The 19643-nt window shown below is 34.8% G+C and overlaps 2 pseudogenes across 1 annotated transcript; one reads left to right on the forward strand and one right to left on the reverse strand.

Annotated features, from left to right (window-relative positions):
* Positions 1–1541: 1541 nt before the first annotated feature.
* LOC143632436 (YDG domain-containing protein At5g47150-like) lies at positions 1542–5839 on the reverse strand (annotated as a pseudogene).
* A 22-nt stretch (positions 5840–5861) lies between these two features.
* On the forward strand, positions 5862–19305 carry LOC143632447 (glutamate dehydrogenase 2-like; annotated as a pseudogene). Its single transcript, XR_013153518.1, has 9 exons — positions 5862–5918; positions 16608–16710; positions 17542–17672; positions 17763–17837; positions 17921–18037; positions 18138–18388; positions 18763–18838; positions 18912–18997; positions 19084–19305. The product of XR_013153518.1 is annotated as a glutamate dehydrogenase 2-like (transcript).
* The last annotated feature ends 338 nt before the right edge of the window (positions 19306–19643 follow it).

Genomic DNA, 19643 nt, shown 5'->3' on the forward strand with positions numbered 1-19643 from the left:
TTACATTCATTGATGCAGAATCAGAAGGAAACATGACAGTTGTATGAATTTCACGTTGCTTTTCATCATGCATAAGGAGTGCATACGCTTGATTAATTGAAGGTAAAGGTTGCATCATAAGAATATTACCTCTAATTGATTCATAGCATAGATTTAGGCCCATAAGAAATTGCACCCAACTTCATATCTTCATCTCTTTTAGCTATGAAATGAGCAGTTCCACATGTACAAGATGGGATCAAATTTAGGGTACTTAATTCATCCCAATTTGTCTTGAGTTTAGTAAAATATGTGGCAACATCACAATTTCCCTGAACAGTTTCAAAAATATTCTTCTGCAACTGGTAAAACTTTGCTCCATTGATTTGACCATATCTATGAATCAATTCCAACCACAAATGTTGAGCAGATTCAACGTACAATACACTTGCACTGATTTCTTGAGATAAAGTGTTCAAGATCCATGAAATCACCATATCATTACAACGTTTCCATAGAGCAACTTGAGAAGAATCAGTAGGTATGACAAAATCGCCATTGACAAAAACGAGCTTGTTCTTCGCAGAAAGCGCGATAGTCATCACTCTTTTCCAAGGACCGAATCCTGTTCCGTCAAAATTTTTGAAACTAGCATCAAACCTGGATGATCTGATGGATGTAGGTATAGAGGATTAGATGAATCGATGATTGAAGAAGTATGAACAGAACCACTGTTTGAATCTGACATGGTTCAATTTCTGATTGAAAAAAAAACAAAGAAATTGAAGAAAACGGAAGCGAAATAGAGAACGATCGAACGAAGATGATGAAGAAATGATAATCAGAGAGGATGATCCTGCTTTGATACCATGAAATTTGGGAAGAAACTGATTTCTGTTATTTAAATCAAAGAAGCTGTACAAGCCCTAATATATCCACTAACTGTCATCTAACAAACTGATTAACTAATTAACAATTAGTACTAACTAATTGAATACAAGGGTAAAAAAGGAAAACTGTAAGAGAAGTCAACATTATCTGCTAAAGAAAAGGTACGCATCATATAGCATCCTTTATTTCCAGTTTGTTTATCCCATGTAATCATAATTGAAGTTGGAATAACATCAGAAAATACTTTCCATAGTGTGTGTTTAGTGTGCGTATAACCAGGGCCTGAACCAAGTCACCAACAATTACAACGTACCCCCGAAAAGCTTATTAACACAGGTTGGTTGCTAGTAACATCTGATTCGGCATAAAAGAGAATTTCCATATTTGTGTTAGATGTCAAGGTAAACTCACAACTCAAATACAGTCAGGTGGTTAAAAATGGATGATAAGGTAAATGCATAACTAAATATTGTTGAGGCAAAAAAGATGATAACCTTGTATATTTCAAATACTAACATTTTTCAACAACAGATGGCCCATAACTAGCTAAAAACAAGAGAACTAAACATGCTAACTGTATTCATAAGAAAAAAAAAGTTACAATTAGACAGGTTGCTAAACTCAAATACAGATTCAAGTGTTTGAAAGGTGCAGAGATGGCAGAACTGTTATCAGCAGCTAGCATTCAGCATTTGGTGAAGTGCTGGCGGGTACTCTATTTAAACGATACTTGAACATAGTCTTGCCATCTTCATTTCTATGTCGTGTATAATGATTCGCAACATACAAACCATCATACACAAACACCTCATTCTTATCAAATTTAAGCTTCTTAATCACTCGGATTACAGTTCTCTCATCCATACCGTTCTTCAATGCCGGATTACCACGTTTAAGTTCTTGATCTTCTGGTAGCGATTTAGGCCCTAAGAATTTAAGACCACTATGACCACAATATATCAACATATCAGCAGATCCGGTCTCATTTGCATACCGATGAGAGTCAACGATACTTATTGCCAAGTTTTTTCCTTCAATCCTGGTATAATCAATACCCGATTGAAGTTGGCAATGAAGACCGATCATCTTAAGCTGTGCCCGTATTTGAACTTATCCCCGATTTTTACACCACATATGGGGCCTAAGTTCTTTACAGGCTCCATCCATTTCAGCTTTTGTTTCGTTAATTTGACTGCTTCCAAAGGAACCTTCCAATGACCAATCTTTTCCCGTTTATCTTCATTTGGTTTTCATGCAAAAGTTGGGGGTGGACTTGACCAAAGACATTCATTGCTTCTTTGATCTTCTCACGTTTTTCGTTTTCCTTTCGTGATACAGTAGTTGTCGTGACTGCTGATTTTTGGGCCTTGCCTTCTTTTAGCCTTTTAGCCTCACCATTTGAGACAACATTTTCAGAATTCTGCAAAGGCTTTCCCCTTGATACATGAATAGTGGTGGTGACCTTTGGCTGTTGGTCATGACCCGCTGTTAGAGGGTCTCAAAATTTAACCTTTCCAGCAGGCTTCGAGCTGGATGAAGGTTTGTTTCTGCCGACTTCTGGTTGCTTCTTGCTTTTGAGTTTGTCTTGGTCAAAATATTGTGAATACAGTGAGCCTTCCTTAATGTTAACGCGCGAGCACATCTTCACATTAGCATTAGTGTCTGCACCATTTAAAGGCTGCAACGGTTTTCTCACAGTTACAGCGGTGGTGACTTTCGGTTTATGAGCACCACCATTGTTTGAACTTCCGGGATCCCAAAATTTCACTTCACCACTTGGTGGTCTTGTGCCAGTAAAATCAGTGGATCGACCAAATTTATTCGGCCTCAAGCTACCCATCAGTTTCTCATATTTTTCCACATCTGAGTGGACATTTGTCAAATTCCTCAATGGCTTTGTGTCTGATTCTTTGATTCCACAATTTGCAAGAGGGAAATTATGAACTGTTTGCACCATCAGTTTTGGTATCCTGATCAGCTTCTCGAGATGGCGATCGTTAGAATCCTTAGACGACTGCTTTCTATGAACAATCGGTACACCACATACGGGGCCTAAGCTCTTTACAGACTCCAACCATTTCACCATTTGTTTGATTAATTTGACAGCCTCCAAACAGTGAGCAATCTTTTTCCCCTTCATCTTCATTCTGTTTACTTGCATTATATTTATGAATATTCGTCAAATTTAGAGTAAAGATTAAAATCAAAGGGGTGATGGGAATAGTTACGATGGCGTTGGTGGATAGTTCGAGTGAGGACAATGGCGAATGGTTACGCCGCAGTGTGGTGATTTTAGTGGTTGTGGGGTGATTGTAGTGGTTGCGGGTTTTCAAAAAGTAAGCCTTCGTATTTATAACGGATTCAAATGCTTAAGGGTGTTAACGGATACATTTTAAAATTTATTTAATTACCTAACAGAAACATTTCAAAATTTGAATTGAATTCTTAAGGGTGTTAACGGATACATTTTAAAATTTATTCAATTACCTAACGGATACATTTCAAAATTTGAATTGAATGCTTAGGGGTGTTAACGGATACATTTCAAAATTTATTCAATTTTGTAACGGATACATTTCAAATTAAATTATATTCATTATATTATCGTAAAATCAATATTATTGGATCATATTATTACACATAACAATTACCAAGTTTGGTGTCGCTAAGTCCCGACTGGGTCACTTAGCAGCACCTCATTGGTCATTAACATTTTTTAGCTATGGCAGCGTAATGAACATAACAGAAACATACCGAATTCATGTATAGCCGTAGACTCACAACCTCAACGCTCAAGACCAACTCCAACGCCTGAGTTTACCAACCAACATCACCCCATTGTCCACCTCAAATTTTTAGATTTCCCCCTTTTTTAGCTCCGGTATCATAATGAAAGTAACCGAAACTGACTGAACTTGTGTCGAGTTACCGCCTCAATGCCCGGGACCGACAACACTTGGGTTTTTCCACCGTTTGAACCCATGACCTCATATTTCATACCTTTACCGTCTTATCACATCACCAAATAAAAAAAACTGTTGAAACAAATAAAAGAAGCTAACAATCTTCATATACCAAGTTGCATGAAGAAATACTTTAAATAACAACAAAAATTGATATATTGCTTAAACCCATAGCGTAAAAGGGAACTCGGTGTCTTTTTTGTTGTTGTTGGGGGTCGAATGGGGGGTAGGGGGGATACGTTTCTTAGTTATAGTTAATTTAAAGTGTTAATCAACGTTGTTATTACATACATGTCATGATTTAAGAAGTCACTTTAGACCTCAAAAGCTTGTTTCGTGTCCCTTGGTTTGGTTAAAAAAAATTTGCGCGCTCCATGTAAATCTGAGTCTGTATGAATTTTTCATATAAAAACAATCTACAGGATGAAGATATTGTGAAATGTCTACTTAATAAATAGGTTTGCATCTTAAACAAATGAGTCACTGAGTGATGCAATTTCAAAAAATTGTAAACAGATATACATCGCTAGCTAAACTATATAACAGAAAATGGTTACAACAAACTAACAAAACAACTTGCTAGCTATAACAAACCAGAACAAGTATATATGCACGGAGAACTCCAACATCTGGTAATGAGCATACTAAGAGAAATTTAAGCTTAATTCATTTTCTTTTCTTATAGGCAGCGTATCATATATATAGATTTCTTTATTTTAGAACGGTTTACTCTCACACAATTTGAACCTACTCCTAATAAATCCACAACAATATCTAGCTAGTACTATGGAACTAGAACCCTCAGCCACTTTGGAAGAAACACCTTTACTACACACCTTGATATATGCCTTTAGGTACAAGCCCGTTGGTTTAATATATGTGCCATACATTGTTGTGTACGTAAGTAACAATTTCTAATCAATGAACTAGTGTCTGAGCTTGGTCGCTGCAAAGTAGAGCAGTAAGCGCGCAGCATACTAATTATATACAAACATTCAATTCTCTTATAAAACTTTGGCACGGACCACACACATAATATCCATACAAAGTTGCATACTAAGAGTTATTTTCTCATGCTTAAAGTAAAGAACACAAGTTTGAAATCCACAGCAACGTTTAGAAGTTTCATCATGAATGAGGATAAATCGATCGACTAGTTAGAGGAAGAAGAACCGTTGAGGCAACTCTCCCAGCTTCCATACCGCGAACTGAAGCTTTTTCCACCTATTTTTTGCGAGTATTCAGACATTACAGCACACGCACTAGCATCCCATTTACTTGCCGGCTCTCTAACAAACAATTTTCCAAGGATACCACGGGTCACAATACTGAATCTAGTAATCATTTTCTCATACAGCTTTCTACACACTTCACTTCTGCCAGAACAATCAGTTCTCGTAAATATTACAATAAGATGCATAGCCCATAGGTGCTAGTATTATCATATAACATGTTTAAAGCTTAGATTACGATCACTTACTTGAACGCATTCTTGCCCGCTTTAAAGAAACATTAGCATTAGTGTCTGCACCATTTAAAGGCTTCAACGGTTTTCTCACAGTTACAGTGGTGGTGACTTTCGGTTTATGGGCACCGCCATTGTTTGAACTTCCGGGATCCCAAAATTTCACTTCACCACTTGGTGGTCTTGTGCCAGTAAAATCAGTGGGGCGACCGAATTTATTCGGCTTCAAGCTACTCATCAGTTTCTTATTTTCCACATCTGAGTGGACATTTGTCAAATTCCTCAATGGCTTTGTGTCTGATTCTTTGAATCCACAATTTGCAAGAGGGAAATTGTGAACTGTTTGCACCATCAGTTTTGGTTTCCTGATCAGCTTCTCAAGATGGCGATCGTTAAATTCCTCAGACGACCACTTTCTAGGAACAATTCGTACACCACATACGGGGCCTAAGCTCTTTACAAACTCCATCCATTTCACCATTTGTTTGGTTAATTTGACAGCCTCCAAACAATAAGCAATCTTTTCCCCCTTCATCTTCATTCTGTTTACTTGCAATGTATGAATGGCATTGGTAGATAGTTTGAGTGAGGACAATGGCGGATGGTTACGCCACAGTGTGGTGATTGTGGTGGCTGTGGGATGATTGTAGTGGCTGTCGGTTTTAAAAAGGAAGCCTTTGTATTTATAACAGATTTATGCTTAAAGGGTGTTAACGGATACATTTTAAAATTTATTTAATTACGTAACGGATACATTTCAAAATTTGAATTGAATTCTTAAGGGTGTTAACGGATACATTTTAAATTTTATTCAATTACCTAACGAATACATTTCAAAATTTGAATTGAATGCTTAAGGGTGTTAACGGATACATTTCAAAATTTATTCAATTTTGTAACGGATACATTTCAAATTATTTTTTATTCATTATATTACCATAAAATCAATATTATTGGATCATTTTTTGTTTATTTCAAAAAGTTACGTAATTAGCTAACATATACATTCCAATTTTTTTTTCAATTAGCTAACGGATATATTTAATTAATCTCTCATTTTCTTCAGAAGATGGTTTTAACATATACGTTTAAAAATTAATTCAATTACCTAACAGATACATTTCAAAATTTGAATTAAATGCTTAAGGGTGTTAACGGATATATTTCAAAATTTATTCAATTTTGTAACTGATGCCTTTCAAATTAAATTTTATTCATTATATAATTACCATAAAATCAATATTATTGGATCATTTTTTGTAAATTTCAAAAAATTACGTAATTAGCTAACATATACATTTCAAATTTATTCAATTAGTTAATGGATATATTTAATTAATCTCTCGTTTTCTTTACAAGATGTTAAGATATTTTACTCAACTTTAAATTCAAGTTTATATGTTTTAAACAAGCTTGTTAGGAATTTGCAAACTTTTGTTGGAATTTTCAGGATTTGGCCAACATCTCATGAAATCTAACAGATACTGACCGGAATCTTTTCCATCGCTAAATGGCAGCAAGGTGTTTTCCTTGTGCCTCGCATATGGGTCTAGGCATGTGACCAAACGGCTTTTGACAACACAAGTAGCACCCTAACACCCCATGCCACCTAAGACAAACACTCGCACCCAACCATAATGTATGGGGTGTTTTCGGAGCGTTGGGGGCTCTCTCGTTGTGTGAAAAATGGGTGTTGGCCATGGATCAAGTTCGCTTATTTATATAATATTTATCTTAACCAATCATAAGCAAACAGTTTTCTTTTTCATGTGAAACTATTACACACTTTATGTGGGTGTTTTATACCTACATGACAATGAGGTGGTGGGATGTTTGTCACCTTGCAGGGATCCTCTTCAGATTCCCTCAAGTATTTTAAAGGATTACATAGTCATATTATATGTACATTCAAAGGAGTTATCCAACTATCATAATTCACTCCAAACAACCCTCACTTATACAGAAATACTTAATTTGTCAGGACAACAAGTAGAAAGGCAAACTAAAAGCACATACTCTCTTTTCCAGAAACTTTCCAATATCTTGATTTTGAGTCTTCTTGTTCCTCCAATGTAGACAACAAATCCATACAAGGGCAGCTAGTAAGATATATGAGCAGAATTGTTTCATAGAAGGGAGACAATGTGATTACTTTCTCATTACGGGAAAAATGACGAATATATGCTAGCTTGTTTGAACACGTTGGTGCAAGCTTCTAACCTGTTATCTGAAAAGTTAAGACAAGATGATTACTTGAGTGAACTGTAATAATAAGCTACGATATTGCGTGAATGCGGATTTCCAATATCTGCATCAAACTAGAAATAGTTGAGTTGTAAGTTCAATCATATATGAAGAAACACGGATCCAATCCCCTGTTATGGGTCCTGGATCCAGTGAGTCCACATGGTAAAATACGATAACTACTAACACAGTACGAGTACAACTTCCCAAAGTCCAATGACCGGAACCTGCAAAACAAACACCGTGAGTCTCGTTACAGGAAGGACAAGGTGGGGGGTCTTCCTGTAACCACCCTCCGGCATGAGAATCAGTAACGTTCGTAGTGAAAGAAATACTGAAGTAAAGTAGACTAAGTGTAGTCAGAATGCAAGCGAGTGAATGTGAATGGATACCTCATGCAGGTTGACAAGGTATTTATAGCCGAAGGAGGTAGGAAGGTGATTGGGTCAGTTGTCCTCTTCTAGAAGATCTTGATAACTACCTGGACGCGTGTCCTCTTATGATAGGTTGAGTTATATGTCCCATGTGCAAGGGTATAACAACCTGGACACGCGTCACCTGATGATAGGACGAATTGCACCCTGGCCATGTGCACGGTTATAACAAACTGGTCAGGTGTCCTTCTTTCATTGGTGAACAAGTCACATACTCTTTACGTGACAATCGTGGACGCTCTTCTAGAGTATAGTTGGTTGTTGACAGCTGTCCCGTTGGCATTGCCTTCTGATCATTTTGGCGGACAGATGTCCTGTCCTGCGGATGAATTCTGAGGGTGCCAGGATGCTTCCGCACGTGGTACGCGGATGTTCTTCCTTTCCCATGATATGCGGGTGATCCGAATGTCCCGCGGGTGATATATGAGAGGTTCCTCAGTGACCCACGGGTAATACTTAAGGGTATTTGGGTCTTTTTGGTACCATACCTCTATAATATACTAATTCAAAGTGATTCTCTCTCGAGAAATAAAACTTGAAATACGACAGAAAGCTATTAGCATTCTCATCCACAGCTACAACCAAAAACCTTAATTATGTCAATTAAGTAATAAAAGCTCAAATTATGTCGTTTTCCCTGCGAGTCTCGGAACAAGTCAAAGTACTTGTGATGACTGAGAAAACCAAGAAGACTTTCACATCAATAAACTGATCACATTGCAGGAACTAGAAATTTAAGGATAATCTTTCACATTAGCTAAACAAAAAAAATCACTAATTCATTCATAGTAGTGTTGAAGAAAGTCAGACAATAAAAGAAAAGTTACGCTTTTCATAGTTGTGCATGTGATATATGCATTATTAAAGCGTCCGTTTGTTTTGTTATTCTTTATATATCTTAGTTTTGGTGTATGTGTTGAAGTCTAGGTAGTCAAATCTGTAAGGTGCAAAAAGTTTCAGAAAGGGCTCATGTGTTGCTTAGGCGCAATATGTAAAAATATGTGCAATAACTAAAGTATCCATGGGTAGCTCTCTCAACCATGCCTGTGTTTACAATGGGAAATTTAGCTTACTACCTAATGTTTTCATACGCAACAATTTTTTTCGAACTCAACGTAACAATTTTTTTTTTCGAAATTTTTTTACACATGTGTAATACGCAAGTGTAAGTGATGTACAAAAAATTACGGTATTTTTTTACACAACGAATCGACTTTTTACACATGTGTAACTAACGTTTAAACTTGTGTAATTATCAAAATTACTTATTCTCTCTCCTGCTTAATTTTTTAATTAAATTTAATCTTAGCCACATATATCATATCATTTTATTAAATTTGTGGCTCAAAATTGAGTTCTTAAAGTTCTTAAAACTCGTCATGGTTCTCAAAATAACCATCCCATATATATATATATATATGTGATGTCAGCAAGAAATGAACTTAAAAGAGAAACAATGATCATGACTATGTGACTATGTCGGTGGGAGTCGTGGCATTTCTCCATGTAACACGTTAAATTGTTAGTTTAAATTATTTCTTCATGTAACATGCTAAACCCTTAGTTTATTTGACATTCAAAAAGAAAAACTATCCAAATACCTTTGAACAAATGCCATTCTGTATTTATTGAACAACGACATTTTGGATTTATAGAAACTACATATTTTTTCTTCACGTAACGCCCGTTAATGGATTGAAGAGATATAAAAATTTCAACACTGCTTATTATATGTGACGAGACACGAATCTTCGAGTATAGATTGTCCATTAATAAACATTAGTGTCCGTTTGTCCATTATTGTCCGTTAACGTCCGTTTACAATATTAACAGACGGACATGGACAAACTCAATTTTTAATGGACGGACACAGACATTAATATTCGTTCGGTGGAGTGTTCGTGAACAGTCCGTTTGTCCGTCAAAAGCTTAACGGACGGACACGGACATGCTTTCGTCCGTTCCGGTTCGGTCCGTGTACACCCCTAGTACTATAAAGTTTTTAAAAATATATTAACGTGTGAAAAATTAATAAACGTTTAAACGTCGTGGGGTAGTCGGTTTATAATAAGGTGTATATATGTAACTATTCTATAAATTAACAAAATGTTATTAAAGTTAAATGACCAAACTTGTAATTATTTATTAATAGATTAAAATCAACCGTAGATGAATTTGATAAAAGGCAAAATTATTTTAATTTTATGCATTATTGTTTGTAATTAAAACAACAAGTTTGATACCTTTTAAATTAAGAGGTTTCTCACTCATGTTTCATATATAATATAAATATAGATATAAATTTTAGATATATATTGTTAAAATAGATTGAGTTATTCTGCAAATACCAACAAAAATGAGAACTGTGATAAACCATAATTAGTTGACATGTGTCAAGTAAGTACCAAAGGAAAAATGGTATAAAATTAATAGAACACATTTTCTCTCTCCGCGTGCAAGTCACATGTTAATTAATTCCTCATCATTTTTAACGTCTATGACCTTTTTATATGATATTTTTTTAAAAATAAAATTCACCATAATAACAAGCGTTTTTTTATCTTTAATATGAGTATGATTTTGTTATATAAAACTAGAAAAAAAAATACGTCAAGGTGTCTTTTTGCTTACTATTGTGTCTTTTTTTTGTCAATTTGTTTTTTTCGACATTGTGTCTTTCAACTGATCATCGTGTTTTTTTTAAATACTAGTAACACCGTTGGGAAATAATATGTATATTTAATGAAAAATGCCAACAAATTATCTAATACATAACACACAATGATGATACATATTACACAATAACTTAAAATGTAAAAAACAATAATGAATGCGTATAACACAATGACCTTAAATGTAAGACACAATGATAAATACACATATAGCACAATGGCCTGAAATATAAAACGGGAAAATTACCAATATAGGCATGTTTGATCAAGAATTTACCAAAATAGACATGTCTATTTTAGCCTACATCTCTCCAATCATTGGTTTTTAGACCAATAAACAACTAACACATCATCGAAGCCGGCTAAGGCGGACAAGCCTTAGCCGCCACTTTATGGGCACAGAATTGTATGAAAAGTAAACGGAACCCATCTTTAGCCAATAAAAATTCGACACGTGTCAAAGACGGCTAAACTTAGCCTACATCTATGGTTATTTAGCCGGCATCTCTGACTCTTAGCCGGCTTCGGGATACGTGTCTATTTACTTAGTCGGCTCAAAATATTCCTTCTTAGCCGGCTCCAACTCGGCTTGTAGGCTATGGCTTCACTTAGCCGCCTTCTTTTTTTCATTTAGCCGTCTAATTTTAGCCGACAAAATTAAATATTTTACCAACTTTACCAACTCTATTAAATATTTAGCCGGCTTTACTTAGCCGGTGTAAATTTAGCCCCCAAAATTAAATATTTTTACCCACTCAATTAATTATTTAGCCGGTTTCGCTTAGCCGTCAATTTTTTTTCTTAGCCATTAGAAATAAATACATTTACCTACCCAAATTTAATTTTTCACCAACCATTTTTATAAAACTATACAACCATCTCCACTCCATCTTATAAAACCATCTTCATCCTATCAAACTTTTTTACCTTCTTATCAAAAGATCCTCATTTTAAAAAAAAAAATATGTTTGTTAACGTCGTCGTTTACTTAGATCAGATTGTATGCTTTACTTAGCCGGGCTTTTTTATGAATAAATTAACTTATTAAAATTATTTTTATGTATGTAGATACTAACAAAAAAGTAATACACGGAAATATTCATTAATAATAAAAATTAAGAAACATAATAATAACAAAGCATATTAAATAACGATTACAATCTACTCGATGGTCGGCCGACAATGCCAAATGTAAATTGTTTCTGCCATAAACCTTCGGTATTTAAGCATTTTCTCCTTAAAATCTTCTTTAAAATTAAGTTGTTTTTCAAAACATAAATTTTTCATTAACATACAAGCAAATACCCCCAAATTTTCCGCCTGAACAGTGTGGTTGGGCTGCACATATTTGCCAGAACTATCAAACCCAAAAAGTTTTCTTCCCGTCCAGACCTCCTCCAGTAGCGAAGGTTGGCCAACAAAGCCCCAAAATAAACTTTCAGTTTGACTAACATCGGGCGAATTTGGTATGGAGTTGGTAAAGTTGGTAAAATATTCAATTTTGGCAGCTAAAATTTCAACGGCTAAGAAGACGGCTAAGTGAAGCCGGCTAAATATTTAATAGACTTGGTAAGGTAGGAAAATATTTAATTTTGGGGGCTAAATTTACACCGGCTAAGAAGACGGCTAAGTGAAGCCGGCTAAATATTTAATAAAGTTGGTAAAGTTGGTAAAATATTTAATTTTGGCGGCTAAAATTAGACGGCTAAATGAAAAAAAGAAGGCGTCTAAATGAAGCCTTAGCCTACAAGCCGAGTTGGAGTCGGTTAAGAAGGAATATTTGGAGCCGGCTAAGTAAATAGACAGGTATCCCGAAGCCGGCTAAGAGTCAGAGATGCCGGCTAAATATCCATAGATGTAGGCTAAGTTTAGCCGCCTTTGACACGTGTCGAATTTTTATTGGCTAAAGGTGGGACCCGTTTACTTTTCATACAATTTCGTGCCTATAAAGTGGCGGCTAAGGCGGCTGCTTCGATGACGTGTCAGCTGTTTATTGGTCTAAAAAACAATGATTGGAGAGATGTAGGCTAAAATAGGCATGTCTATTTTAGTAAATTCTTGGTCAAACATGCCTATTTTGGTAATTTTCCCAATATAAAACACTATGAAATCTACATATTGCACAATAACTTGAACGTAATACACAATGAACATAATACTAATTTCTCAACTTAAGTGAATGTTGAACACAATGACTAAAACACAATGATAAGTAGAAAGACAAATGTTGAGTTAAGACACAATGACGAACAAAAAGACACTATGATGTAATCTTTGTTTTAATTTTATCTTTAATATGAGTATCAACTGAAAAACACAATGACCAAAATCTATAACACATTGCATAGAAAAACTCAATTAAAAATACAATGGACAACCAAATAACACAATATAAAAAAATCCACTAACTTTTTTTTATTTCTATATAACAATATAAAATTCATATTAAAGATAAAAAAATGCTTGTTTTTATGCTAAAACAAAAAATTAAAAATGTCGTATGAAATAATTATATACGTTTTAAAATGATGAAGAAATTGACATATGTCTTGTATGTAAAAAGAGAAAGTTATCATAAGTGGGTATTACCTTCATGTCATTCTCATCAATTTTTATTCTTAAAGTAATATTCACCATCCAAATACAAAATTAATGAATTAGATTCCGTCTCACATTTCTCATTATTGTTGTACGTTGTATTTTAACATTACACTTAGTTTATGACTAAATTAGTAAATTAAGGATTGTGTCCGTTAAAGAATTGTTTGGCCTAATTAGAAGCCTCTTCGTACCAAATTTCAAATCTTGGGCTTTATTGAAAGCCAGTACTATCGAGACTTTAACACAGATCCTGGCGGGCCCACCCAAAGGTTGATTTACCATTTTTTTAACGGTCAATTCAGATCACTCACTGACGGTCCACTAACCCATTCAATAATCGCTATTCCACTCTCAAGAGAAAACACACCAATAGATGATAATTTAAGACCCGTGCATTGCGACAGAACCGTTAAAGAATATAAAAAAAACATACGTGAAAATGTTAACCGTGCACACATGTTGAGCCATGTGTTGCGCTGGAACCGTAAAAAAAATAATAAATAATAATAATAATAATCTATACTATATATAATAAATTAAACAAGGGCAGATTAAGACACTTGATTTTAAGAGTTTTAATACATAAAGTACATGTGTAATTAGGGGTATGCATGTCTTTTAAACACAAATCACCAACTTACAAGTTTGCCCCCTCATCTTTAATCATATTCTTTTTTTAGTTTCAATTTTAAACCAACTTCTCACCCACGATTTTTAAACGACAATAAGTTTTTCATACGTTAATATTTTTGTAAAAATATTGCACCATAAAAACGAGTATTTTATTCTTTTTAATTTGAGTATAATATTGTTAAAATTTTTTCATTAAAAAAGTTAATATGTTACGTAGGGATGTTCAATGCCGGTTTGGATTGTTTTTAAGTTATAAGCTTGTGAGTCCAACCGTTAGTACCCATCTTTTTTCATCCAAAACCAAAACTAAACCATTGAAAATTGAAACAAAACTGTTAATAACGGTCCGGTTCTGGGTTGGTTTGGTTTAACAGTTTAAGCTTTGATAATAAAGTTGTTTAAATGATTATTAATTTAACCGTATCATCAATTCCAACTAAGTCAAAATATGAAACTTGAAATGATAAAGAAAGTAAAAAACAACCGACTGAAAGTAAAAAACTCAGCGGTGAAACCAAACCGATGACCGGTTCAAGGTTTTAAACCGAACCATGAACACTCATAACTGTTACGTGATTAATAGGGTTCGCGTTTAAACACTCCTGCATCGCGCGGACACTCGTCTAGTAGTAGTAATAATAATAATAATAATAACAATAATAATAATAATAATAACCTTTTGACAAGAATTCAAAGTTTTACTCAATGAGCATATGTACACTTGTCGAATGACTTAAAAACGAATTTATATTTACATAAAATGTTGAAAAAGTAAAACAAATACATAATATGTTAATCAATATATAATACAACAATTTATATTTACATAGCCATCAAAAAGCCATTTGTACATGACACAATATGTCAACATTAACCAATCATGATCATCAAAATTGAACAATAAATTTAGCAACGAGATCATTTGGTGTATCCTTTAATCATTTGTACTAGAGATGATTGGGAAAAAGAACGATATTCATATACCAAAAAGTAATTAATATTCATTTTCCAGCAACGAGATCATAGCATTGGCCGGAGAGTTTGTATTTTAAATGCGAACCCTATTTATCGTTATAATATTCTTGAACTGATAAACTAGACATGTCACACGCATCGATTGCCATAGCGTATGTCGTTATTGTAACAAATCGAATCGATACCGATCGACTTTCAGTTGCAACCACATCCCCGCCGCAACGCACGATAACAAATACTTAATGACGAATCCAGAAGTAAAATTCAAAGGTATCCCAAAATAAATTATGGTCCTAAGAGTGTCCTTATTTTATACGCATGAGTATTTGAACACAAAAAAAAATATGGATTAAACAAACATTTTGCATTTCACTGTGAAAGTTGAGGGTAACCCCGGACACCCCCTAGATCCACACCTACAAATACTTGTTAATAATGAAAATGCAATCGGAGGGTTCCCAAAACGTAAAAACACGTAAATATAGTTTTTTTATAACGATTCTTTATCTATACTAGTTAGGTGTCCACGATACAATGGGATATGTATGCAAACATGACATCGAACGCGTAACTAGTATTATTGTTTCAGTAAGTGCGTGACTTCACAAAAGTTATGCGTAACCCGGCTATAGTATGCTTGTAATGCGGGCCGGACCCAAACCAAGTTAACCTTTTTTGTCTCGACCCATTCCAACCATAACCTTTTAGACCCATGATCCAAACAGCCAAATTCGCCCTACTTGTTTGTTGGTCCTTAATGGTAACCACGTAACACATTAAGTTTTTAAAATGATAAAAGTGCAACAATGCCATACTCAAATTAAAAAGAATAAAATACTCATATATAAAATTTTACAAACTTTTGGACCATTTTACAAAATGGGAATTTTACAAACTTTTGGACTATTTTGTATTTCTCTGTCCACTTTTGAACTATTTTGGGAATTTTTCCTTTAATTTGACATTTTATTGGAAGCTGTGTTCTTTGATCCATGAATTAGTGACAAGATTGTGCGATGGAATTCAAGTTATGCTTTTAATTGAACATGTATAAAGTAATGATTATTTAATTGAACAGGAAAGAAAAATGTAGTGTTTTATAGTGTAATTATAAAGATGATGATTGAGATCCGGATGAGAATGCTCTTAGAGGCATAATTTTACTGTACATAGTACCTTAATGAATTATAAAAAAAAGTTATATAAATCTATGTATAGTTGGTTCATGATTGCTTGAGAAACTATTGTATCGGCAATCAAAGTGAAAACAATTAGAATAATAAGTAAATAAAAACATTTATTTTAAGCCAATAAATTGTTTAAAATTGTCAATTAACGAATTCTCAAAATAACTTTGTACCTTCTTTAAAAAAATAACTAACAAAATAAAGAAAAACTATAATAAAAAAATAGCAATAATCTTATCCCCATCAATTTGATTTCAATCAACGACGCCGTAAAACACTGTTAAATCTCAAGGCCAACCGCAAATATGCCTCCGCCGATTCCAATTCAACCGTCCCTAAATATACACTAATTAACAAGCTTGAATCATACCGCCGATTCTGAAGGATGACGGGACATTGACGTCGTTCGCAACGCATTACACACTCCCAAATCCTCTGCTTCTGTCATTTTCACACACACAATAAACGCTCTGGCCGCAACGAACCGTAACTTCCGTCATTGATTGTTGATGTAAATAAATGAGTGTTGATTGTGTGATGTGATTTGGAATGATGTTGATCAGGTGGAGTGTATGATTCCGAAGGATGACGTCGTTTGTTGGATTTAGAGTGCTGCATGATAACTCTCGTGGTCCGATGAAAGGCGGAATTCGGTATCATCCCGAGGTGATTTTACTGATTTTTGTTATTGTTTTGAGTTGTGTTTTGTGTGTGGAGTGTGAATGTGTTTGGTTATTGATTGATTTATGGAGATCTAGGGTTTAGAGATTATATTACCTGTAATTGGTGACAGATTTTACTGATTTTGGTGAGAGTTTGTGTTTGTGGTCCCGCATTGTTGTGTTGCTAGGGTCTGATGTCTGCACTGAAAAAACAGAACAGACCGGACCACAACGGGCCTATATGACCGGGAATGACTATGTTTGGTGTGGTTTGGTTTGGTTCGGTTATGTTTCGAGGTTTTTTTTAAAAGCCGACACATGCTATCAAACATGGATTCAGTGCAGCTTGTTTCAAAACCGGAATTGAACTGTTTTTTGGTATTTTTAAACCGTGCTCACGGTCTGAGCCGATTTGTAAACAAACGGCGGGTTCATTAGTTTTAAAGTTTCAGTTATATTTGATTGGGTTGTATACCTGTAAATTATGTCTGCCATTGAAATGTGGTCTAAATGTTGTTGATTAATTGACTTTGGTGATAATTTCTGTTGTCGATTTCCTATTTTTCGGTGTACAATAGGATGATTAATTCTCAGTTGATTTAGGGATTGTATTATTGGAAATGAGAAAGTATGAATCGTATTTTTTTAGTATATATGTTCACTCTTATTAGTAATCATGATGATGATGACTCATAGATTTTATATAAGTTTGCAGCATCTAAAATACAATTTTACCCTGGATTTTCATTCCATATTCAAAGGGAAAATTATATCGATACATTAACGAAACGCCTTGAAAGTTGCATGATATGTTTGGTATTTTGGCTTTTACAAGGTTGAACATGGAGAGGTGAATGCTTTGGCTCAACTAATGACATGGAAGACTGCGGTGATCAATGTTCCTTACTGTGGAGCCAAGGGTGGAATACCGACATTCCCGCCCCAGATATGGGTACCAATGGCCAGGTTTGTACTGTTGATCATATTTATGATTCTTCTTATATAATATATTAAAGAATTTTGTACGTTATATGCAAGTCTGATTTATATTGACAGACCATGGCTTGGATTTTGGACGAGTACTCAAAATTCCATGGTTACTCGCCGGCTATTGTGACTGGAAAGCCATTAGTAAGCATTTATGATATCGATATCGAGCATGTAATAACTATATTGAACTGTCTTCATTATAATAGCATCTCGTTGATTGCTAGGATCTTGGTGGATCACTGGGAAGGGAGGCTTCAACGGGTCGTGGTGTTGTTTATGCCACAGAAGCGTTACTTGGCGAACATGGGAAGTCAATCAACGGTTTGACTTTTGTTATTAAGGTATGGTTTGACAATTGTGTAAGATTTATTGTATTGACCAGATAGGCAATTTCTAGAATTGGCTTTAAAGGTTTGACGGTCGTGGTGTTGACTTTTCTAGGGGTTTGGCAATGTGGGATCTTGGGTGGCTAGGCTGATTCATGAAAAAGGTGGTAAGATCGTTGCAGTGAGTGATGTTACAGGAGCCGTAAAGAACCCCAATGGTATTGATATACCTGCATTGCTCGAGCATAAAGAGAAAAGTGGGAGCTTAAGTAGTTTTGATGGTGGAGACGGCATGGATGCTGATGAATTACTTGTTCATGAATGTGATGTACTTGTACCATGCGCCCTAGGAGGTGTTCTCAACAGGTATTGCCATGTTTTTTTTAAATTACCATCCAATACCTGTTTTTGTAGATTTATTTCAAGTTACATATAAACATTTTAGAGATGTGCCTAGAAAACAGTTGGTGTAACTGCAAAACATAAAAGTCTTATCTTGGAAACATTTATTATGATAAACGCCAATGTCAAATGAGAACTTCTAATGTTGACATTTGAGATCAACATAACAGATACATTTCCATTTTCTAAAAGTGGATAAGTTGACTTTTAAGGTTAAAACCGGTGATTTCAGACTTCGAATTTGATACGAATTCTTTAATATTTGATTCGCCAGTTCTATGATTTTCATTCTTCTAATTCGGATTTTGTTTTGTTTTTCTTTAAATCGTCGACTGAAGAGAAAATGCAAGAGACGTTAAAGCCAAATTCATCATAGAAGCAGCAAATCACCCTACTGATCCTGAAGCAGACGAGGTACCGTTTACATATAAATTATGCAAATTTATTAGATATTTTATTTACTTCTATATATGTTTTATTTCTGTAGATTCTGTCAAAGAAGGGAGTTATAATTCTTCCTGATATGTATGCAAATGCTGGAGGTGTGACTGTTAGTACTTTGAATGGGTTCAGGTATTAATCTAATAAAAACATGAATATTTTGGTTTTCTCGTATATGCATCGATACAAATTCTCATTTTTGGTGTTTGAATTTGCAGAACATGCAGGCGTTTATGTGGAACGAAGAGAAGGTGAATGAGGAGTTGAAGAAATACATGACAAAAGCTTTTCATAGCATCAAAAACATGTGTCGAACGCATGATTGCAACCTCCGGATGGGCGCCTTCACATTGGGGGTTAGTCGAGTTGCGCGCTCCACCGTCTTAAGAGGATGGGAGGCTTAAATAATATTGCTTTGGTTATATTAATCTGTGTACAATCTATACTCGAAGATTTGTGTCTGGTCACATATAATAACTGTTGAATTTTTTTTCTCTCTACAAGGCCCCTTTTTGGCTGTTCTGTTTTGGCTTAAATAATCTTGCTTCGGTTATATTAATTTCATCAGTGTGTGCTCATCGGATGTTAAGTCGAAGGGTATTCCATGTTCAAATAGACTTGAAAAACCAATAAGATTCGAACCAGATATGAATTAAGTTGCCATTTTAATTCTAAATCGAGTTAGATTCAAATTTGACTTTACTCACAATAAATTTAAACTCCAATAAGCCAGGTGATCCGAAACAGATTTGGAAAACAGCCATAGTGGATGTGCAAA

Source organism: Bidens hawaiensis, unplaced genomic scaffold (genome assembly GCF_021521415.1).
Source record: "Bidens hawaiensis isolate Kalapana, Puna unplaced genomic scaffold, B.hawaiensis_p1.1 tig00000512_1, whole genome shotgun sequence".
In the NCBI taxonomy this organism is placed as follows: domain Eukaryota; kingdom Viridiplantae; phylum Streptophyta; class Magnoliopsida; order Asterales; family Asteraceae; genus Bidens; species Bidens hawaiensis.